The sequence below is a fragment of the Platichthys flesus genome, chromosome 16 (assembly GCF_949316205.1).
Source record: "Platichthys flesus chromosome 16, fPlaFle2.1, whole genome shotgun sequence".
Taxonomy (NCBI): domain Eukaryota; kingdom Metazoa; phylum Chordata; class Actinopteri; order Pleuronectiformes; family Pleuronectidae; genus Platichthys; species Platichthys flesus.
In genome coordinates this window covers 16,836,046-16,861,622 of record NC_084960.1, presented here as the reverse complement: position 1 = coordinate 16,861,622, position 25,577 = coordinate 16,836,046, and the positions used below count along the sequence as shown (strand labels likewise).

The following is a 25,577-nucleotide window of genomic DNA, read 5'->3' as shown; positions in this document are numbered from 1 at the left end:
GAGGTCGAGTTTCTGTCTGTTTTTTTTTTTTACTTGAATATGCTTTGTACTGGTGATAAAGTGTTTTTGTACAGTTTATGATTTGACCTTTTTATTGAACTTTTATGATTCATTCATATATCAATGTAGATTTGGCAGGAGCCGACACTGCAATAAACATTTAGGCCATTCATTAAGTCAATTTTGTTCTTCCTGAATTACATAGTATTTCATTTAAAAACATTTACTTGAATATAATAAAATCCAAACGACAGGTTTAACTTTGACATATTTTTCCATTTGTCTATAAAACACTTTGAAGCCTTTCCGTGTGAAGCTTATTCAAATGGAGTTGACATGTTTTCTGACAGACTTTTTACTTTTTACAAAACAGAAACCACCAGAAATACTGTTTTTATTTCCAGGTCATCTACTGATGTGAATTTTTACTTATAGCCGCATATTTGAAAGATACGATCAGGTGTTTGTGCATTGTGGAGGAAGTGGAGCTGAATTTCATTATCTGATTGAAACTCAGCGTCACCTCAATTTCTTCAAACTAGTTTCTGCTATGAGTAAGCAGGAGTCAGCAAGTCACCATACGGTTACTTTTCCAGGCATTCCAGGCAAAGTGTTTATTTGATGTTTGTCCAACCACAGCAACATCCAATGTAACTGAAATGTTTCTATCTATTTGCAGAGGTAACCAGCATGTATTCTGTTACTTGAACTTAAATAACTTTATTTGAGACTAAATTGTGATTGTTGGAGAACCGTTAGAAAGTGGAAATTATATTTTCTTTGAATTTAATATTTTGGCCCGACACATGAAAAAAGACCAATTGTATATTCATTGATTTATTTGCCACAATATAATTTAATACTTTCAATGAACTTGTTACATGTTAATATTCATCATTAGACCTTTTTGTATTATATATTTTATGATCAGAAGTTTGCCCTCTACTGAGTGAAATTCTGCTTCATACGCTTTAATATTTTTTCCCCATTTAATTTGTTTTTCATTTTCTCGCACGCACTTTGAAAGCCAATAAATCCAGGCCCAGGCTGACTGCCGATAACACAACCATCACAGAGAAGCGTAGCACTGATCTCCTCTGTGGATAACGCGGCTGAGTGCTTGATACGTAGTATTCCTCCTCGGATACTTGACCATTGCTGACAATAATCCATCAATTCATTGACCTTCAGTTATTCTTCAAAAATCCTGACGAGGTTCTCCTCTACACTTGACATCTATTGCACTTCTGTCCGTCCTGGGAGAGGGATCCCTCACATGTGGCTCTCTCTGAGATTTCTACATTCTTTTTACCATGTTAAATATATGTGTTAATATAAACCATATTGATATTATTCATAATTTTATACAATAATATTGTCCTTTTCTCACTCTGTCTACATATTCTTATACTCATAGAATATTATATTATCTATTGTATAGTCAAATACTTATATTTATACCTCTACTATATATCATATGATATTATATCATACTCTTTGTATATTCTCTGTATATAGAAGTCTATAAACACAAATTTATACACGTGTACATGTTATTATTATTATATTTACTATTATTATATATACTGTTGCTGCCATTATTACTATATACTGCTATTATATTGGTATAATTACTATCATATATAAATATATATTATGTTATATTATATACTTTTATATACTGTCTAACATAACATTACCATCATATCATCAGTACTATTACCATCATCTTGCCACTGCACCTTATCTACCTATTTATCTTGTGTTTCTGTTTTTATTCTTTCTACCTCAATATTTTTTATTTCATTCTATTGTATTTTATTTTATTGTATTCAAATATACCGGCTGCTATGACGACTTAATTTCCCTTCAGGGATGAATAAAGTAATCTATCTATCTATCTATCTATCTATTTGAGGCATTACTACTTTTCTTTTTTACTTTATTAAATTTCCATCATTGCTATCCCCAATATTTCAGATATTACATTATAATTCTAAATGTCCAGTAACTATAAGGACGACAGTTCTGTCTCGTGCAGGGACGTGTGGTGATTTGTATCTAGCGACAGAAACGTATTAAAGTACAAGCAATCTCAGAGTTGGAGTGTGAGGTTCCTGTGAAGAAGGAAACTTACCCAGAAAGTGCACGAACACCTCCCTCCCTCATATTGATAAGAGATGTGTTCCATTGATTCTCTACCTGTCTTGAAGTGTGTTTGAGTGGCGCTGCTGGATGGGACCATGGGGCACTCTTTGCTCGGTGTGCTGTCGTTATTCTGTGAGTATCAGTAACTTTTATTCTAAGAACGCAAAGTGTTTATTAGATGTTTGTCCGACTGCAGCAACAGCCGCTGAAACAGAAATGTCTATTTGCAGAGGTAACCAGCCGTATGTATTCTGTTACATGCACTTAAATAACTTTTATTTGAGACTAAATTGTGATTGTTGGAGAACCGTTAGAAAGTGGAATGTATATTTTGATGAAAAAATACACATTTTATACCTGATTCATTGATTTATTTGCCAAAGGATAATTTGATATAAGAATCAAACATTGTGATTCTAATGGGAATTATAGACTTTAAAGTTACAGGCTGGGAATATTGTCCCGATTATTATAGAGAAACAATAATCTAATCCACATGAATTCAAATAAATGGATCAAACACAGTAGATTACTGATATTTTAACGTATGAGTTATTGATTCTCAAACCATTTCATACCTTTGTACAATTTCTTACATGGGTAGATTTGATACTACTGCTCATACTCGCTTCTACAATATAACAATATATATAACTGTACTTACTAACAGACTTGTTACTAGAGTCTGTACTGTGTATGATTATTTACCAGGTTTAATAATGTCTGAGGAGATACCAATGTTTCTTTCAGTAATGAATACACTCCTCTCCTGTGGACGCACTGAATGTGAGTCAACTCTTTTCTTTATTGCTCTCTATCTTTATTAATATGTATATTTCATCCCTCTTTCTTTGTGTATGTTGTTACTAAGATTAGTGAGTATATGAATGGACTGCAAACTTCGCAAAAAAACTCTGGTTGGTATTTCTTCTAACTATGTTCTGTTTGTGCGGGGGGGTAGATGCTGAGCTGACCTTTGAACCCGACTCAACCACTCTATATTCTGGGGCGCACGTTAATTTCACGTGTCACATGAGAGAAACAAATGTCAGTGAGTGGTATTATGAATTCACAAGGAACGACAAACCACTGGTCCCCATCACTTCCACTAACGTCCTCAGGATTCCAGAGCTAACGCCCGATAGAAACGGGGATTATGAGTGCATTGCTCACCATATGAGCTCAGAAGAGAACAAACGGAGCAACATGGCCACTCTTTCTGTGTCAGGTGAGATATCAAGAGTCATCGTCACCGCGGGGAATAGGCACATGCACAGACATTTTGGGGGGCAGGTGCTCAAACAAAAAAAAAGGGCACCCATCACCAAAATTATTTATGAAATTAAAAATAATAATAATAAATGAAATAATTAATAAAAAACACAGTAGGATATTTTCAACTTATATATTTATATTTGTTAACAAACTAACTAAAATAATAAAATTGAATAAATAAATGAATAACAGGCAAAAACAGACAAAACAAGGCCATATTGTATAATCAAATAATATGTTAAAAAATCAAAAAATATTATAACTTATAACTTATTAAAACTCTGCTCTGAATAAATTAAAGGATCATCACAGGACCATCCTTTTGGAAGATTGTATTACTTCACTATGATTTATTTCAATTTTACATCATACAAAACTAGTGAACTTGTCTAATTTGTAGAACAGTACAACTGCCTTTAAATTCTCTGTCTGCCTGCCTGCCTGTCTGTCTGTCTGTCTGTCTGCCTGCCTGTATCTCTCTCCCTCTCTATTTTCATTAAATATGACACACTTCAGTAAACAGCTGGTCAAGGCTTTGAAATAATTATTTTTTATTTAAGGAAACGTCGGACCAGTTGCGACGTAAAGTTTTCAGCGCGCTAATGTTGTGTTTCATTTATCATTAAACAACATCGGGGATTGCTCAAACACCGTCATTTCCTGTTTGTCTGATGCTGCGGGTCGGAGCATGCCGGGGCGAAATTCTCACAAGAACTCAAATAAATGCCTGCCAGATATCAAAACACATTTGGGGGGAATTGATGACAGAGAGAGTAATTGTTATTCTTAAATATTGATGATTGAAGAAAAGTCGAAGCTGAAATACCTGATCTCAGTTCCGTACGTCGACCTTTTACACGGACAGAAAGTCAATCAGATCATTCACTCACTAAAATTTAGCTTTTTGTTTGACATAGACATTATAAAAACATTGGAGGAGCAGAGAACAACTGATGCAGACTGTGCACTAACTTATAAAATAATCATGATTGATTTCTAATTAATTATATAGATATTATTAGTTGTTATTTTAATGGTATATACTACTAACTGAATATAAAAAATAAAATAATTAATCGATCTCTAATTTACTATGAAATATCGTTTTTTGCTATTTTAATGTATTTATACTACATATACACAATTATAAAATAATGAATTGATTCCTTATCAACATTGAAAAACATATATATTTTAAATTTTCTTTATAAATGTATAGTACTACACATGTAAAGATGAATAATGAAGTGTCTCATAATTAATGATAAAGATATACTTTTTTGCAAATTCAGTAGATGCTTCACTACATATACTGAGTTTCACAAAGTATTAAGGAAAGATTCTGAATTAATGATGTAAATATTCTTTCCCTAAGCAGCACACAGACCCAGAGCTACAGTGAGAGCATCCAGGACGTCCATACCAGTGGCCGGCACTCTGACTCTGACCTGTTCTGTTGAGGAGTCTGTGGGTTGGAGCTACGACTGGTTCACAAGTTCCCCAGACGGTGATGAAACCGCCATCGCAACAAATCATGTGCAAAACTCTCTCAACATCCTACAGGGAGGCAGCTACTGGTGCAGGGGAAGAAGGACTCACTCAGATTTGTTCTCAGAGAAGAGTCACGTGCATCACATCGACAAAACCTGTGAGAAGAATGCTTTCATGACTGGCTACGATGAAAACAGCACCAATCAGCAGCAATATTAACCAGTTCTCTCTGTTGGTTTTATGTTTGCGTTTGAATGTTCAGTGTCCAACAGAAGCTTTGTCGTGATGCAACACAACTGGACCCAGATATTCAGCGGTGAGACGATCTCTGTCAGGTGTGAGATCAAGGGAGGAGGAGACACCCAGTGGGAATATGAATGGAGAACAACAAGCTCCCACCAACCAGTCACTGGTCCAAACACAGCTCCCACACACAGTGAATACAGGCTGGGCACTGCCTCTGTTTTCCACAGTGGAGAGTACTGGTGTAAGGCCAGAGCGGACTTGTATTCCTCAACAGAGTGGAGTGATGCCTTCCAGCTGAGAGTAACAAGTACATCCAATCATCTTTCATTACCTCCACTGAGGATGTGACGTCTTCACCTCTTTCTATTTGTTTTTCTTGGCAGGATTACGTAAAAACTACTAAACCAATTTCCACCCAATCCAAAGATAGCATCTGGGTGTGGACCTAAACTAGTCCACATTTAAAACAGCTAATGTGGCCCAAATACCTTAAAACAAACCTGAGTATTTTTGGCAAACATCAGATGCTGTAGGCAAGGTGATCTTGATGTGGACCTCAAGATGTCCATGAATGGTGAACATGGCTCAAACAGTACATAACACATCGGGGCCACCTTTGGCCCTTTTGGTTGACACACAGTATTGCTACGGCTTATCTGTGGCCCGGCTCTGGTAAACAGCAGTGGACTGCCCAAGTGCCATTGCTTACATGAGGTGTGTGGGCTGGAAGCCATTGTGACAGTGTGGGCCACATCTGGGCCAAAAGCATTTAGCTATGTGGGGATCAATTAACCTTTTACATGTTGAGATTCATCATTAGACCTTTTTTGTCTTATATATTTTATTATCAGAACTTTGTCTTCTACTTTGTTAAATTCTGCTTCATTTGTCAATTTGTTTTTCCCCCCATCTAATTTGTCTTTCATTTTTTCTTATGCACTTTGAAAGCCAATAAACCCAGGCCCAGGCTGACTGCAGATAACACAACCATAACAGGAAAGGGAAGCGTAGTAATAATCTGCTCTGTGGATAATGCGGCTGAGTGGAGATACGACTGGTTCAGAAGAACCTCAGCCTCCTCTGCAGCTCAGATCCTAAGATATTATGAAATAGATTATGAAATCAGCATCTCAGAGGAAGGCATCTACAACTGCAGAGGACGGAGAGGAAACACAACTTTCCTCACAGAGGACAGCAACCTAGTCACAATAAAGAACAGAGGTAAGAGTCAGTTTAGAAATCCAAAGACTAGTTACCTCCGCTGTGGAGGTTATATTATTTCCCTGTACTTTTATTTCTTTATTTGTTTGTCAGCAGGATTACATAAAAACTACTGGATGGATTTCCAAAAAACTTGGGACAGAACCAATGAAATTTAGATGGAATCCAAACATCCAGACTTTCTTTAACAAAATGTAACTTGCAGCCACACATGCTATTTTTTAAGTCTTTTTAACTGATCTCAGTGCAGCTTCACTCTTCAACTGGAGCTGATTGTGACAGTTCTTCTCACAGGAGATGGAACCCACTCACCAGAGTGACAGAGAACAGACGTTCAGGGAGTGAAGGAGGAAACTTTCTCCATATTAAGGCAGATAATCACTACAATAACTTGGAAGCTGCTGTTTAAAGGTTAAAAAGTTGCATAGTGTTTTGCTTTAAGATGGTGTGATTCTTTTTTGATTCTTTTACCTGATGAAAAGATCAGAGGACTGGTATCTGTAAAGTTTGGTGGAGGTATGAGCTGTACTGAGTGCCATTCTACTTTCTTCTGTTCTCTATTTCTATTTTTGATCAGTTTCCCACAAGGCGTCTGTGGCCCTGCAACCTGACTGGTCTCTGATATTCAGCGGTGAGATGATCACTGTCCGGTGTGAGGTCCCTGCAGATGTACTGACTGAGTGGGAGTATGAATGGAACAAACCCAACTCCAATACGGTTACAACACACAATGAATACAGGATTGTCAATGCGTCCTTGTCCGACAGTGGAAGCTACAGGTGTTTGGCTAAAGACAAGAAGAACTTGAATTCCACAACCGAGTGGAGCGATGACGTCACAATAACAGTTTCTGGTAAGAAAGACTGAGTTTTGAGAAACTGGCAAATGTCTCCTTCAATTTATGTTCATATGCACTGATAAAAAATAGAATACAACAAAAAAGTAACGAGGGATGCACCGATTCAAAAGCTCAACGTTTTACCGATATTTATCTCGTTGATGCGATCAGCTAGCCTGGATGCTAGACGAACTTAGCACCGCCCACAACATTTGAGGTCGGGAAGTTCGGTCTGGAGTTGCTCCGTTGGGGAGAAATTATGCCCGACTGGGCCAATCAGATTGTCAGGGCATGCTTTATACGATGATGGACAGATGATCAACGGTAACATAATCAACCACGTCATCAAAGTGCCCTTGGGTTGAATTTGTTTTCAACAAACATGCCTGCCGCTGGAGAGCTGAGATGTGTAGATGCTGCCATTGAGTCTGTTTTAGAAGACATCGACAGCGCATTCATTTTGAAAGAGGAACAAAGAACGTGGAGGCGACGCCAAAGCACCGCGCTAATCCCTATCGCGCCGGCGCTTGGCTGTTCACACCGGACACTGAAGCGACGCTGAACCGCCAGGCAGCGCTAATAATATCACCCGTTGATCCAGTAGTATAAAAGCATATACTTACTTGTTGCTCCAACATTAAGCAACAGCGTCCCAACATTTGTCTTTCTTGGTGTTGTCTTTATACAACATGTTCCGAGGATCATACAACTCACTGTACTTCTCCACTTCAATTATTAATTTAATGTCATCCATGTTGAAGAACTTCGCTGTTTGCTCCGTTAAATGTCGGGTGTCGGGGTTAAATTACGTATTCTCCACTCAAGCCTATGTGGAGAATACGTAGCCCCCCCCTCTCTCTTTTTATCTGTATCCCCGCTTGTGGCTGTAGTGGATGGGCAGAGGGGGACATTTAATAATGTCATTGGTCAAATTAAAACTCCAGGACAACAGAAGGGGACTTCAAAGTATGGGATGCATATTTGATCATTTGTATCATATAAATATATGTCATCAATATAGTTTAAAATCGTTTTTCAGTGTGTTTCCTGGTGCGATACGCTCGCATCAAGCGCAAAAAATAGACTCGACGCCGGCACGAGGCAGCCTTGGCGCAGCGCCCTGCTTCAGCCTCCGGTGTGACCCGCACAAAGTTTTAACATGGGAGTGGATGGGAGCCAGCTGTTATTTAAGGCTTGGCGCTGAAGCGTCGCTTCGGCATCGCTTCAGCGTCCGGTGTGAACCCAGCGTTAGTAAATAACTCACAATGCGTTGCTTAACATACGTCACATACTACGTTGCTCTGATTGGTTGTAGTTCTATCCAATTCAGCGAAGAGGAATTTGATTTCCTGGTTCGGTTGAAACACGCCCCATAATCACAGCCCAATGGAGCGGTCTCAGACTCACATTCTGACTAGAATTGTGAGTCTGACAACGTCATGCTAGCGATCAGCCTTTTGGCGAGTAAGATGATGTTCACAGATGTTTAGATGTTATTCTCATCTGGGAGGAAACAATTGCTGTTCAGAATCCAAGCCAAAATATCCTGGATATTTCTGGGACCAAGGTCCTGCCAATACATGACCAATCGTGAGTCAGCCTCAGTTGTCAGTCAAGATGTTTCTCCTGTTTTTATAACATCAAAAACGAATTCAGTTCAACTCAAAACTTGAACATTCGGTACATCAGAGGTACAAGAACTTCCTTTCTTCCTGGGATAATTTTACCTATACTGCAGCCAGCCACCAAGGGGCGAATTCACTGATCAGGAGCTGTGATGTCGTCCATCTTTATACACGGTCCATGCTCAGCACCTTTGGACCAGATGGATGTGGGCCACTTCAGGCAGTGATGTGGCTCCTCTAGCTTCATCACCTGGCTGGAATTATTATTGGTACAGAGGTGAGAAAACCTCGGAGCCCCTGCAGGATGAGGATTTCAAGTTAATTGGACAAAGTGCTAGTGCCTCACGTGAAGGACTGTACTGGTGCAGAGGAGGAAGAGGAGATCCAGTTTACTACACCCATTACAGTAACTCAGTCGGGATTCATGGAATCGGTGAGTGCGGAGAAAATCCATTCTGCGTCCATGACTGTTTGTTGAGATTACGTGAAGGTTGATGCTGATACGAGCTGTTATTCTATCTTTACTGGTGAATTTGAATAGTCAACAACACAGCTGCTGTGACTCTTCAACCCAACTGGCCGAACAGATACAGAGGAGAAACCGTCACAGTGAGGTGTGAGATCCAGGGAGGAGACTCTAAGTGGGAGTATGAATGGACAGCAACTAGCTCACGTGCACCTCCCAACACAAAGGAATTCAGGATGAGTCTGGGTTCACATCGGAGCGCCAGCTACTGGTGTCAGGGCCGACTGAAAGGTGCATGGCAGAATTCAACAGGATGGAGTGTTCCCCTCACGTTGGACCTGTCTAACGGTGAGTCAAGTCATATTTAGAATTAAAATATAGGTGTTTAAGTTTATATGTTACAAAGTTTATATGTGTTCAATGGGCATGTACAAAAGAGAAGCCAAGATATCCCGGATACCAGCCATCTTGGACTTTTCAGGTAATTTAGAGCCAGAGTCTGTGAAATCAAGATGGAGGTGTGGAGCTGGGGTATCGAGGTCCCGCAGATACATGTGCTCGACCAATCGCCAGTCAGATTCAGCTATCAATCATGACGTTTCACTGTTTTTATAGCATCAAATGACTAATTAAAACCAAACTGATCAGAAACATGAACACCTGAACAAACTGAAATGAAAGCAACCATGGTTGACATGTACTGCAGGCAGCCACCAGGGGGCGATTGTTATAATTTGCTTCACTTTTGGGGGCAGTCATATCAATGGCTGAATGTGAAGCATCCAGAAATTGCATTGGTTCCAGAATCTCTCGACAACCATGAAGACATGATTTTGTTCTGACAATGTTCTGTTTCAGCGTCTGCACCACAACCTATCGTTACTGTGTCTCCATCATGGCTGACTCCTGGAGCCTCAGTGACTCTCACCTGTGAGGTTCCACATCTGACTGCAGGATGGAGGTTCTACTGGTACAGAGCTGACCCGACTTGTTCGTTTCCGGTCCGCAGACGTCGTGATACACTTCAGGGTAGAATCGTTAATGAACTATTAACGCCTAGGGTTTTTGCTGTATACCCATACAGGAAAAAACAACCGATATTTATGGACATTCTTAACTACAGTTATGAGCTGCTCCCAGGAAGCAGCGGAGGGACTGAACAAAACTCCTTCATCATCCAAGGCCTGACGGAGTCATCAGGTTATGCATGTCGAGCTAAAAGAGGAGACCCCGTTTTTTTTTACTGAGTACAGTGATCCAAATTGGGTCTGGCCTGGAGGTGAGTTTGTTTTCTTTCTCTTGTAGCAGATGTTATCGCCTCAGTCGATCAGTTACCTGGGGAACATAACATTGGCTGGTTCCCACATGTTATTCACTTTTGGAGGTGATAGGTCAAAGGTCAAGACAAATACATGGTTAGAGGGACAATCTGAAGCTTATATTCATCAGAGAATTATTCCCCAAAATATAATGTAACATGAAATTATTTTTTGTGTGCATCCTATAGGACTGACCTGAGGTTGATATTATTTATGATCAGATGCTCGGACTTACATCATCATGATGTCACTGTGATTACAACAAACAATGTCGTCGTTACCCCTGTAAAATGACGCAAAGCCTAAAATGACACCTTTAATCTGGAAACATTACAAATGTATTCTCGTAATATTATGACCTTATTCCCAAAAACAAGATGTGACTGAGTTGGAGTCTCTGCTGATGGCTTCACGTTTTTAATACTCGACATATTTAAACCATTAGTTGCTGTTTCACACTTCATGTCATGTTTTTCAGATTCATATTCGTCAGTGTCTCTCACAGTGTGGCCAGACAGATTGCAGCACTTCAGAAATGACGAGATCCATCTGACCTGCGAGGGAAACTCTGATAAGTGGAGATTTTGGAGGTTTACTAGAGACAGATTGTCCAACTCTCAGGAGACAAACACAAGCTTCCCATGGTCTATGGGAGGTCTTCCTTCTGGAGTTTACTGGTGTGGCTCTGGATCAGAGCTCAGCAACGCAGTCAACCTCACTACAGGTTGTAGATTTTCATTGAATCTATTCACACTGTGCATGTCACCAACATCCCATAATGTGATTTAAAGGTAGAGTCACTGAAATTCGGGAGCACTGCCTCCCTTCACTTCCCCTTCAGGAGTTGCACCCCCCACATTTATCGAGGTGCATTACATCTAACATGATCTCTGGATGAAATTCACCCTCTTTATTTACACAAACCACACGTTCAACGACCAGAATCCGCTGCAAGAGCATGTCCGTCTGCCAATTGTCAGGCGTGTTGGTTTATCCTAAATAAGAGAAGAGCCGGACTGGTCCAATTTAAATATTTATTGAGATGCAATGAAAGTTGAAAAACATAGCTATGGACAATTATCACAGCCTAGGCTAATTAAGTTAGCAATAGGTAGTTAATAATGGCCCCGAACAAAAGGGGTTTGATATAGTTATAACAGTAGATATAATATGATTGGTTATGAAAGATTGAAGGGGAGTCACCGCAAATCAATTTGGTTCTCCCTTGTTGGTGCACAGGCATGTCCATGCCTCTTGGCACAGAAATCCAGGAAGTGACAAGAAGCCGCTCTCTATGACGCGTCTACTACTCTGATAGTTGCCAAGCAAAATGTTCTCTTCCTGAAAGGCCTTGACACAGCTGATGCCATGCGGGCCATTGGAGAAAGGAATATGATGTTCCTGCTATATTCAAACAATGTCCTGTTGATGTAAACATTAGGATCCTCGAAACCAAAACAACGAGACAAAACAATGTCAACCAAGTCACTCTGTCCGACCTCCAGAACTTATCAGACAGCTGCTTGAAATATATTTGGATGAGTCTAAGGGAATAATGGTTTAATACTAAAAGTTAGAATTCAGAACAATTATAAGATTCTTTATGAACAATATGCAGCAAGGGTTATTTATAAATCATTTGAATAAAGGCCTTATATCTGGTTCAAACTGATCATGCTTTCCCCCCCCCCCCCCCCTCTTTAGTTGCAAATAGTTTCAGTCAGACCCAAATACCAGCTAGAATTTGAAATCCTAACACGTTACACAAGCAGACATCACACGTAACTGTGTTGACGCCACAGCTCCACCCAGGGGCTGTTTCCCTCTCTCTACTCAAGAGGCTGGTCGTCTGGTTTGAGAGCAGGACTTATTAGTGACACTTACAGATTATGTGATGCTCTCTCTCAAAACCCTGCACTCACACTCAACTCGACCCTGCTTGAGCTCAGATGTCCTGCTCTTGAAGCCAGGGCTGTGTATTGAAACCAGATGTTTTTCCAGCGCACACACAACGTACAGCTCATGGACTTGAGGAGCAGAATTTGTCAAAAAGTGCATTGAATGACTTTGGCTTCACCTTAACATCTAATATTCAGACTTATGCTGTTTATATATGAGCTGAATTGTCAGGTGGTTCACATTTTTGATGGTTTTTTAACTGTTTACAGGTTCAGATCGTGTTATCCTGGAGAGCCCTGTCCATCCTGTGACAGGGGGACAGTCCGTTACTCTCAGCTGCTTATTGTTCAGAAGAAACCTCAATTCTAGCTTCTCTTTCTTCAAAAATGGTGAACTCCTCCAAAGTGATGTCAGAGGGGAACTGGAAATCTCAGCTGTGTCAAAATCAGATGGAGGTTAGTAGAGGTTACTACAAGTGTGAACATTCAGGATTCTTCTCACCGGAGAGTTGGATGTCAGTTAAATGTGAGTGTGATCAACATGAGGTAGAAAAGGAGTCTCCAGGCTGAGAAGTAGAATGAAAACTTTTCTACTCAGTATTTTCACAGAGACGGCTTCTGAACATCAGGTCCACTTGGTCACTACACTTATAAAGCTTTTAAAATAATTTTCCACATATACAAAGTATTTCTACAACTACAAACCTTTTTTGCATGTATTAAAACATTTCTAAAAGTAGAAAACTTATTCACAAAGCTGTTGTTTTTCACGTCAAAATGTCTGCTGAAGTGTTGGTTCTATATTTTTCCACGTCATGGATCTGCCTTTGCTCCGTACTGCTCCTCGTCTGATCCAGTTAATCCTGCAGCACCTCCCTCTACGTCTCCAGTGCCGCTGGTCGTTGGGCTTGTTGGTGGCATCACACTGATTCTCTTCCTCTTGCTGCTGCTGTTTTGTTGGTGCAGGAATTCAAAGAGTGAGAGCTGCTCTTGTTCATTTAATTTAAATCAAACTTATTCCAAACCATTGTCACGAAAGTAATGAAGCAGTGGTTGACAAAATAACATCTTGTAATGTGATCATTATTGTCTTTTTCACAGATCTGTGTTGTGACAGGTTGGTTCCACTCTCTTGTTTCATCTTCAACAAAACAGCAATACTTTACTTTTTCCTTTTCATTCACTTCTGATTATTTGACTTTTTCAGGCTCAGCCAGAAGTCTCTGAGAACCAATCAGAGCTCAGACCCAACTGACCATTACGATGAATTCCAGCTGCAAGTGTACTCGTCTCTTCTCCACGGTCAGCCTTCCGTCTCCTACCGAATGCCTTCACAGCTATTTCTAAGTTGTTGCTTTTCAGAAGACCCTAGTGAAAAAGTTTGCAATTACATTTCATGTTGATTTGATTTTTTATTGACTCGTGCATCTATGAATCGATCAGATGAGACACAAAGGAAGGTACAGTATAAAATGTGCCTCTTGCAGAGAAGTCCTGAATGAAAACCTTCTGATTTCAGGTGGACGGGCAGATGAGTACAGAAATGTCCAACACGATGTCATGACATCAATACATGGTTTTCCAACATCTCATTTTAGTCACATGGTCCAAAGACAGACATTTGGACTTTTCAGTTGAGTCTGAAGCAGAGTGACAGGTGGAAAGGTGCCTCAGACCCAGCTCCAGACCAATGCACCAGAATGTAGTCAGACCCAGATCAAACTGGACTTCCGGTCGGTAGGGCAGATGGAGAGCTCCCGTGAATGCTGAACTTTTCAAACAACCCAGCCCTCAAACTTAATTGTTAGGAATAATTATTTTCTGTCATCTTTAATCTCCCGTCCTGTTTTGCCCGGAAAAAACTAGTTTTCTCTCTGAAATGGTTTCGAAAAGCTGAAAACCGAGCAAAAAAGAAGAGGCTAACGCTAGCTTAACGCTGGAAGCCATCACTGCGCTGCTCGAGCAGCATTGTGACTCTCTAGCCATCGAGTTCAATACAACATTCAGCCAGCTCGACTCAAAGCTCGACCAAACGCGGCTCACAGTAGAAGAACATGGCCAGCGTGTCACGTCCCTTGAACTCGCTGCAGAGGACATCAGTCAAAGAGTCTCGGACCTTGAAAACATCTGCTCGACTCTGAGAGATGACAATGCTAAACTTAAGGCTAAAGTCTCCGACCTGGAGAGCCGAAGCAGACGTCAAAATGTGCGCATCTTGGGCCTGCCGGAGTCTACCGAAAGCGGACGTCCCACCGACTTTTTTTCGAAGCTGCTGTGTGAGGTATTTGGGAGCGAGTTACTGCCAACTCCACCAGAAATCGACAGGGCCTATCGCTCTCTGGCATCGAAACCGGCCCCCGGACAGCAACTGCGGCCAGTTCTCCTCCGCCTACACCGCTACGCTACCAGACGAAGGATCTCCTCATCAGAGAGGCTCGGCTACGGATGCTCAATTATCGCGGCCAGCCAATTCGGATCGTAGAGGACTACAGCCCTGAAGTTGTCACCCAGCGAGCGGAGTACAGAGACGTGATAACTGAACTTTATAAATTGGGTCTGAAGCCTGCTCTGCTCTTCCCCGCCCGGCTTCTGCTGACGCTGCCCAGCAGAGCCAGCAGTGCTGCGCCCATATAATTTTTGAACAACAAGGACGTTAATTTGCATTGGAACACGTGTGCAGCACCTGAAGCTGGTGATGCTGGTTGTGATAGAGATATTAGAGTGGCAACGAAATCAACTCAATGAATAAAACAGTGGTTCTCAACCTTCTCAAGTCGTTTTCTGTCTGATCTTTACAGGAACCCAAGGTGATCCAGAGGAGACGTCTGACTCCGTTAATGAAAATCCACCTTCAACTTCAGGTACAAATATTAACAACAGGCTCAGCCAGTCTCTGAGAACCAATCAGAGCTCAGACCCAACTGTCCACCATGATGAAATCCAGCTGCAAGTGTACTCGTCTCTTCTCCACGGTCAGCCTTCCTTCTCCTAACGAATGCCTTCACAGCTATTTCTAAGTTGTTGCTTTTCAGAAGAACCTAGTGACAAAGTTTGCAATTACATTTCATGTTGATTTGATTTTTTATTGACTCGTAGGTGACGAGTGCATCTATGAATCGATAAGACGAGACACGGAGGAAGGTACAGTATGAAATGTGCCTCTTGCAGAGAAGTCCGTTGCCCACACCACGTGTGGAGCACCTGAAACTGGTGATTCTGGTTGTGATAGAGATATTAGAGTGGCAACGAAATCAACTAAATTAATAAAACAGTGGTTCTCAACCTTCTCAAGTCGTTTTCTGTCTGATCTTTACAGGAACCCGGGGTGATCCAGGGGAGACATCTGACTACGTTAATGAAAATCCACATTCAGCTACAGGTAAAAATATTAACAACTGGCTGTTAAGCTTCTGGCTCATGTGCATTTGAAATAAACCTCAACTGAAACTCCATCATATCATTATTAAATAGTTATTGTACGATAAGTATGCAGCTCAATCGGTGTCTCAAATTTCAATTCCATTGTGTAAAATTATGAATGGCCTTGATCCTGTTGTAGGGTTGAAGCATCAAGTGTGTACTTTAGAAATTTGCCGTTAATGTCACTTTGTTTCAGGACCACGATGAAAGGTGCATCCTCCAGAAAACAAGAACTTGAAAATCAACATTCATCCTTAAACACCTTCACATATTAGACTCACCAGTTTTGTAACAGCTCGTTGTAAAGTTCGACATGATCTGGTTGGCATTTCAGTATAAATGAATAAAAATAAAAATGCTGTGATATTTGCTTTTGTGTTTAAGTTCAATATTTCAATTGGCTGATATGGGCCTTTTAAGATATGCACCAATATGAAAAAGTTTGTTTCAGAGGATAAACAATGTGCATTAAGATTATATTTTACATTGAAAATGTTTTTGTCTTAATTCAAGTTCTACATATTCTGTTATCTGTTTATCTTGATTTCTTAATTATTATTGCCAATTTTATACACAAGTGATGTTTTTTACGCCTTGATATCGTTATCGGCATTGGCCCTGTAATGGAAATATTAACTAACTATGTGTGAAACCTATGTTGTAGTTGGCAAGTATGTTTTTGCAGCCCTTTGGACTCCCTAAAGAACTGAATGTATGTTTGTTTATCTCCAAAGCAAGCATATGTAAATCAGTTGTCAGTGTTCAGATTCCTCTCCCATCCTGCGCCTCTTTTAGTTCCAGATTTCCATCACAGCCCCTAAATAAAGCTTATTCTGTATATTTTTGCCGCAGTCATGCAACAAAACCTTGAATGTAACCTGTGATGTTTTCCATTTGTGTATATATATATGTCTCAGTTATTATTCACCAATGACTCATTGAAAGACGATGTCAGAAAGAAACATCGTCTGGCTGTGTGTTATGTTCCATATACAGTCTGTGGTTAGGTGTGATTATTTCCATGGCTCGTAATTTTCTGTTTGATGAATACACTCGTCTGCAGACAGTTTATCTTTTTTGTTTTGAAATGTGATGAACTGTAACAGATTATAATTATAATGTAATCATAATACATAATTGAATGTGTTCTTTCTTTTATCTTAATAAACTGTGAAAACCCTGCTGGACCCTGTCGATATGTCCTGTAGGTTTTTTTTAAATCTCTCACCTTACATGTCGTCAGGTTGACTTCCTGTCTGTGTGGGATCTTGTTTCCTTCTGGTCCCACCAGTGTCTCCTCAGCCACTTCCTCATCTCTGCAGTGGTCAGCTGGTCTTTGCAAAGTGAAGCTCTGCAGTTGATGGATTTTTTCCTCCACATGACGTCTCTGTTCTGACCGATGACTCCGGCTTTCAAGTGAAGACAAGGTTTGTGTTTTATTGTGGCAGGAAACTCTTCTGTTGTACATTTAAACCTTTGTCTCAGTGGGAATACTTTTCTCCCTCCTGCAGGTCTACATCATCATCCTCATGGTGGCACTGCAGCTTTTGATTTAATTTATGAATTTATGAGGTATATGAGGTTTATGAGGTATGTCACATGATGTGACATACCTCAGCTGCGCTGCGCCAATCATGTGACATACATCATGTGACATACCTCAATCTCCACAACCATCCTACCTTTTGCTTCAGTCCCTCCACCACCCCAAATCAAAAATCAAATCAAATCAAAGTTTATTGTCACATGCAACAATGACAGCGTCATCGGAGCAGTGAAATACTTATGACATGGCAGGCAAACATCTATGCAGTAGGCAACTTTAAAAAATGACAAAAAAAAGAACATACTATGTAACATAAAATATAACATAACATTGTAACATATGACATATAACACAGTCAGGTGAATATTAAATTAAGTAATATGCATATATGTATAACATATAACATAGTCAAATTAAAGTCAAAGTTAAATGAAGCAGCAGTTTACAGGGTGAAGGAGTGGGGAATATTAAATAAAATAATATGAATATATGTATAACATATAAGTCATAAATTCAAATGAAGCAACAGTTTTCAGGGTGAAGAAGTGGGGAATATTAAATAAGAAAAGTATATGTGAAATAAGTGTATTTGTATGATTCTGGAGCAGAATGTACATGGTGACTATTCAGAGGATAGAAAAAAAAAACATAGTATCTAACATAACATATAACATCACATCGTAACATATAATGTAGTCAAGTATAGCAGTAGTTTACAGGGTGAATGGAATATTAAATTAAATAATATGAATATAAATATATGTATAAATATAACATAGTCAAGTCAAAGTCAAATGAAGTAGCAGTTTAAACGGTGAAGGACTGGGTAATATTAAATTAAATTAAATTAAATAATATGAATATAGGTATTACATAGGCAGATAAAAGTCCAAATGAAGCAGCAGTAATATGAATATGAATATAGGTATTACATAAGCAGATAAAAGTCCAAATGAAGCAGCAGTTTACAGGGTGAAGAAGTGGGGAATATTAAATAAAATGAATATATGTGGAGTAAGTGTATTTGTATGAGTGTGGGAGCAGAAAGTCCATGGTGACTGTTTAAGGGGGTCAATGTTGATTGTTCAGAAGCCTGATGGCCTGGGGGTAGAAGCTGTTTGTGAGTCTGGTAGTCCGTGCTCGGATGCTCTGGTAACATCTGCCAGACGGCAACAGTGTGAGAAGTCCACAGCCTGGATGTCCTTGATGATCTTCCGTGCTTTTCTCATATATCTTGTGTTGTAGATGAGTTGCACGGAAGGGAGATGGCAGCCGATGATGCGCTCCGCTGTCTTCACCACCCTCTGCAGGGCCTTTCGATCAGCAGCGGAGCAGCTACCAAACCAGGCAGTAGTGCAGCTTGAGAGGATGCTCTCAATGGTGCACCTGTAAAAGTTTGTTAATGTTTTTGCAGCCATGCCAAACTTCTTGAGTCTCCTCAGGAAGTATAAACGCTTTTGTGAAGTTTTCACCACAGAGTCCGCTTGTTTGGACCAGGTCAGGTCATCCGTGATGAACACACCGAGGAACTTGAACTCGGAGACTCTCTCCACTACAGCTCCATCGATGTGTATCGGACCGTGACCCCCCCTCTGCAGCTTCCTGAAGTCCACGATCATCTCCTTGGTCTTGCAAACGTTGAGAGACAGGTTGTTCTCTTGGCACCATGTCTCCAAGACTCTGACCTCATCTCTGTAGGCGGTCTCGTCGTTGTTGGAGATGAGACCCAGGATGGTGGTGTCGTCTGCAAACTTAAGGATGATGTTTTAACCGTGTGTTGCCACACAGTCCTGTGTGTACAGGGAGTACAGAAGGGGACTGACCACGCATCCAGTTACACAGGGGGGTTTTAAGACCCAGGCTCCTGAGCTTGGGGACAAGTTTGGCAGGCACAATTGTGTTGAACGCGGAGCTGTAGTCCACGAACAGCATCCTCACATATGTGTTGGCCTTTTCCAACACATATGTATTTCTTAGGTATGGGGATGATGGTGGCCTGCTTGAAGCAGGTGGGGACTGTTGACAGTTGTAGGGAGAGGTTGAATATGGAGGTGAAGACCTCCGCTAGCTGGTCGGCGCACCCCCTGAGGACAAGGCCTGGAACTCCATCGGGCCCAGATGACTTTCGAGGCTTCACTTTTTGAAGCCCTCGCCTCACGTCAGCAACGTTCAGAGACAGAGTGCAGTCATCGTCTCGGTCCTCAGCCAGTCTCGCGGATGGAAGGATGTTGGCTGCCTCAAACCGTGAGTAGAAGGTGTTGAGGTCATCAGGTAGGGAGGCAGCATGCGGATCATCACTGCTACTTCTCCCTTTGTAGCCAGTGATGTGTCGCAGGCCACCCCACAAGCGCCGGGGGTCAGAGCTGAGGTAGTTGGATTCCAGCTTGTCCCTGAAGTCTCTTTTACCCTCTCTGATGGCCCTCCGCAGGTCATATCTGGACTTCCTCAACTCCTCCGGGTCACCAGATTTATGGGCAGAGGACCGTGCTCTGAGCTTAGCACGGACATTGCCATTTACCCAGGGCTTTTGGTTTGGGAAAGTCCTGACACTGACCCTAGGGACAACATCATCTATACATTTGGAGATATATGAAAAGGCAGTATCTGTGTATTCGTTAATGTCCCCATCAGCTGCAACACAGAACATCTGCCAATCTGTTGTTTCAAAGCAGTCCTGGCGAGTGCTAATGGATTCAGCACTCCAGCGTTGAACTGCCCGAAAAACCGTTTTTTCCTGTTTTAGCCGTTGTCTGTAGGTTGGAACTAGCATAATGGAAGCGTGATCCGACTTCCGAGACCTGCACAGGATAACAGCGCGCTTCCCTCGCTTCTTCCTCCTCCGTCGGCGTATTGGTAAACAGACCGGCGGCAGGACAAAGGAGCCACAGCAAGCACTCCGGTAAGTTGAGAAAAGCTCCGTATTTAGCGACGAAAGTATTTCCAAAAGTGCCAGTCGATCATACTGTATGAGCGACAGTGCAGTGTGTACAAAAAAGCAAACAAGAAAACACGTAATAAACATAAAACTGCGTAGTGCTTGCGGAGCCATTGTCAGTGCGACCTTTCTCTACGGCGCACCAAGCTGAGCAGTCCAGCATCCACCTGTAGGCCCAGCATCCACCTGTAGGCTCCAACGGGGGGTTACAAGTATTTGGTCATCACTCCCATCATTCCTGTGTAATCATATGGGGGAGTGATTAAGTTGGAGCCTAGACGCCAAACACTAAATCTGTTGTAATAAATATATTACATGATCGAACGTGAGTTGTCTGACAGAAATGTAATAGGGACGTTTAACTAGAAACGTCATCATAAAAAGATATAAATGAAAATAAAACAAATGCAGCCAATTATATAGAACATGAATGAATATGTTCTGCTGTTCAGCTCTGTCATTTTGCCACAGATTCAGGAATTTTCTAGTTTTGAATGATACTGGTATTATTCATCCAAAATATGTTCAGTTCACCAGCCTGTGTGTGAGTGTTCCCATACTTATATCTTTGTGAGGACCATTTTAAGTATAAGTGTAGCCCAGGCTTCATAAGCTGTGAAAAAGTTAAAAGAAGAAAGAGTAAAAGTCCGCTATTACTTTGTATGAATGTGTGAGAGAGCGATAGCTGGCATTTATGGGGTTAACTGCGTCGGACAGAGCAGAGAGACGTGCGTCATGACGTCACGGTGCAGCGGCGTTGCAGGTACGCAAAACTGCGTGATAGTTAAGGCCTAATTATAGTCCTGCGACTGCAACCGCGGAAGGCCACGTAGCTGCATCGACGGATCCGTTTTGGTTTATGCTTCCTAAACGTGTTGCGCGTGTTGCAACGCAATTCACCGCCAGAACACTAGGCAGAGTAACTTTTTTTTTCGAAAACAAAACACACAAAGAAGAGACGTCTTCTTCTTCGTCGAATGTTTATTTACATCGCCACTCCGGCTCCTCTTTGCCTATTTCTGGCGGACAAATCGGCCAGTCAGTGACGGGTTATACAAGTGGTCATACTTTCGGATCTCTTCTAGTGATGTGTCCTCCCGTGTCGCGGCTTCGAAGCGTGTGTCGAGTAATCGAGGAGGGTTTTTATGAAGCGCGTATCGAGGCTTGTGTTGATGACGTATGTGATGAAGTTCGAAGCCTCGCGAGCCGGCCGAGCATGTCACTGATTCAGGAAAGGGTTCGCGGGTTTGGTGTGCGATTCAAAATAAAAGGGGCCGCGAAACGCAATGGATTCCCCCCCACACTACTTGTCCTGGGACTTTATTGTGCGTTTGCTTGCAATATATTCTGAGTATTGCAGGGAGAAAAGGAATTTATTTCCTAACTTGTACAAACTTGCGGTATCTTTTCTTTGTACCCGAGCATCATCTGTGCGCTGTGAAAGGATCTTTTCTAAAGCAGGCGAAATTATTTCAAAAAAATGAAACCGCCTGAAACCCAGCACTTTTGAGATGCTGTTGTGTTTAAATAAAAATAAATTAACTGTTATCCATTTTGTACGTGTTCGTGTATTGGCATCACAAACATTAATTTGTTTATTCATTTCAAAGCTTCACACATCAAAGCCATGGTTTCATTATAATTACATTACATTTAATGTCCACTTGATGGCGCAGTAGAGCAAATGAAGCGTCATGAAGCTTCGGCCCATGAGCGAACCAATTGGATGGAAAGCTTCAAAGCTTCATGAAGCTTCATCTCGCCATCACTAATCTCTTCTGACAAGTGCTCTTCTATTTGGTCCATATTCGTTCTTCTAAATCTTCCGTAATTTCCGCGTATTGTGGGGCATGAAACCGGAAACTAGACTCCGGACGGGATGTAGTAACCCGACCAATCACAAGCCTTGCGGGCTGCGTGAGGCTCGCGTCGTTTTGTCGTATAGTTAGAAAAATTGGCGGACGCACGCAAGCCGCCAGAGGGCTAGAAAGGGCCGTGTTGCGTGTCTTGTGTGCATGCGTGCGTCCGTGCAACACAAGTATAATTTGGCTTTTAGTGGGAGAAGAGAGAACGCACCGTTCGGTTGCACGAGGAACGCTCTGATTGGAAAAATATCTAGAAGTAGTTAAAAAACACCGCGAGCTGACTCAACAGTCCACGGTTGATGTTGCCCCCTCGGCGGTGAGTTTAATGTGTCTTTTGAATGTGGGGAGCGTCAAGTGGAGGTGTGTGTGCGTCAGTGCTAACTTGTCGCTAATTGCTAAATTGATACCTTGTGCGTTAGCCGCTAGTGTAGCGACCAAGGCGAATGAGCATTGAACTTGAGCTAACGCACGGATTAACTGCTAACAACGTGGGGTAATTCTAAATGTTAAGCTATTGTGTGCATTGTATGGAAGGAGAGAAAAAGGGGGATAACACCTTGTTTCATTATTTAATTCGGACAATTGATGCTAAAAGGCTATTTTGAGTTATTTGAGTTTTTTATTTCATTCACTGGTAAAGTGAGACCTATGTGAATAATATATTTTTGTTTATTGATTTAAATTAATATATAGGTCATATTTATGTTATTATTTATTTTAACTGAGAAACAATGGCCTGTTGTAATTTACTGAGATGCATGAATGTGGCCTGTTCTATAGTTCAGGTTTTTGTAAAGGATTTGAATTGGTGACGCTCGATGTCGAGGGGACATCAGCGACACCGGTAGTCGACGATAGATAGGAGACCAGCACTGGATAGCCACCAGGCGGCTTCCAGACATCCGCTGGAGATAACCAGATGGCGAGCCGGAACTAAGGAACAGAGTCAACTGAACTACCTCCCAAACCTGCGGTGTGGTAGGAAACACAAAGATCAAAGGGCCCCAACGATATAAACTGAGCTCATATCAAGGAAGAGAAGACCATAAAGACATTTCTTTATATTTCTATTTTATTTTGCGCGCATTTTATAATTTTCCATGTTGAAAATTGTTGTTAACAATACAGTTTTGAAACTATATTTTGTGTGAGTGTGGTCAATGTTGATGTTCCATCCTGGGCTCCATGAGCGTTAACCTAGAATCCTGGTAACTGGTCCAACTGCAAATTGAAACCGAAACCCAAATATACCTGTAACCTTATAAGGCAAAGAGGGGTTACATAAGCATACTGAGGAGATTTTTGCCAGTCCCCACGTTTTACATTACATATCATTTGGCTGATTTACAATTAGTGCATTCAACATCTGTGAGGGGCCATTCAGGGGTTCTCTATCTAACCCAAGGAAACTTTGGCATCCTGACGGGGAAGACTGAGGATTGAATCACCAACCATGCGGTTGGAGGACAACCACTCTACCCCTCAGCCCTGCCGCCCCTCACTCCTTCAAAGGACTTTTTTATGAAAAGCATTTAGTACTGACATCTTCTACCATTACTGACAATAACTCTTCAATTCATGTTTCATGCTGCTCCCTTCATCTTTATCAGACATTTTCTTATGTATAAACACCTTAAACATGAAGTTACAAACTGGTTCTTCCTGTTGTTCTGTTGATGTGTTCAGGTCCATGCAGCATCTATTGTACTTGTGTCCTGGGAGAGGATCCTCACATGGGACTGCATCAAAAGCAAAATGAGACCTACAATGTCAGTACAATCACACCGAGGCGGCTGTCTGTGGTGCCATCTTAGATCTATGGATTGACAATGGTGGACAATTACTTCAACTCCACTATGGGTTGGTTCACAATGATCGTATGATGATCAGCAGAACCTGTTCTTTTAGAAAAAAAAATTCAAAAGATTGTCGACATCATGGTAATTAAATAAAAAGACAGAATAATTGAAGAAAAATAATGAAAGTGAAATCATGTGCACCAAACTTAGAAAATAAACTGTCAATTAAATAAAGATGTACTGAGAAAAAAAAAGGACTGTAAATTTTTACTGGAATGAAATGCAGTATGTGACAAAATTATGTTTTAACATTTTAAGAATGAGCTGAGCAGCCCCCACAGTCTGAATCTATGAATATCTACCAGAAAAAAAGCATTTACTGTGCAGGGGACTAGTCTGTAAAGTCCATGTTTATGCTGGATTTCCTTTTGTAACCCTCATGAAATTTAGGCTACTAACCTCAGGAGTAGTAAAACTCCCTACCCAAAGGGGGCGCAATATGTATTCCATTCAAGGGAACTCTCCACCAAAAGGGGGCGCACTATGAGTTTCGTTCAATGGAACTCCCCAATGAATAGGAATCCCTTTTTCTCCCAAGATTTTCTCATGAAACCAGTAGAGAGAGAAGCTCCCAGATTTCGGTTTGAAATAAAATAAAAGACTCAAAATATTACCAAACTCTACATGTTATTATACTAATAAAGTTATTTCCCAACTAGACGTCCAATTCGAGAGTGTCTACTGAAGGGATTTAGTAGAGTTATCTGATACTGGAAACTCCGGTGAGTCAGCACGGTTAGCTTGTCACTACTAGCATCATGCTAGCGAATTTGAGTAGGAACTAATACTGCTGTTAAGTTGCTATTTGAAAGTTTACCTCTTTAAAACCAATCGGAGTAATAATATAGTGATTATCAATGTTTCCAACGAACTTTAGCAGCCTTTTATAAAAGTTAACACAATATTTTATGTTATAGACGGAAAGAGTGTGTAAATCCTTCTGTAAAACTTCTGAAGTTTGCTGACGACACCACCCTTATTAGATTAATTTCCAATGGGGACGAGGCCGCCTACAGAAAGGAAGTAAACAGCCTGGCTTACTGGAGTAGCCAGAACCACCTGGAGCTGAACGCTTTGCCAGTCAGTCAAGGGTTAACATTTCAGAATCAGAATTCTTTTTATTTCCATGTATATTTGCACATAGAGGAAATTGCCTTGGTGTGGTTGGTGCACTTTACAAACAACAAAATAAAAACAACAATAGCGAACAATATAACAATTAAAAAAAAAACAACAATATATACACTTAAAGGTTAAAGGTTTTAAGCTGCAGAGATTGGTAATAGTGCCAGTAATATAGAGTTATAAATTATGTGCAAGGGTGGATGGGGGGTGGGGGGGGGTTCAGAGTTTGTGAGCCCCACTGCCATGGGGAAAAAACTGTTCAGGTGACGCAAGACACACCAGCCTGCTGTGTGAGCCTGC

The 25,577-nt window shown here is 41.0% G+C and overlaps 1 pseudogene; it reads left to right on the top strand.

The window, feature by feature from the left end:
- The first annotated feature begins 3,180 nt into the window (after positions 1-3,180).
- Positions 3,181-15,519, top strand: LOC133970984 (uncharacterized; annotated as a pseudogene).
- The last annotated feature ends 10,058 nt before the right edge of the window (positions 15,520-25,577 follow it).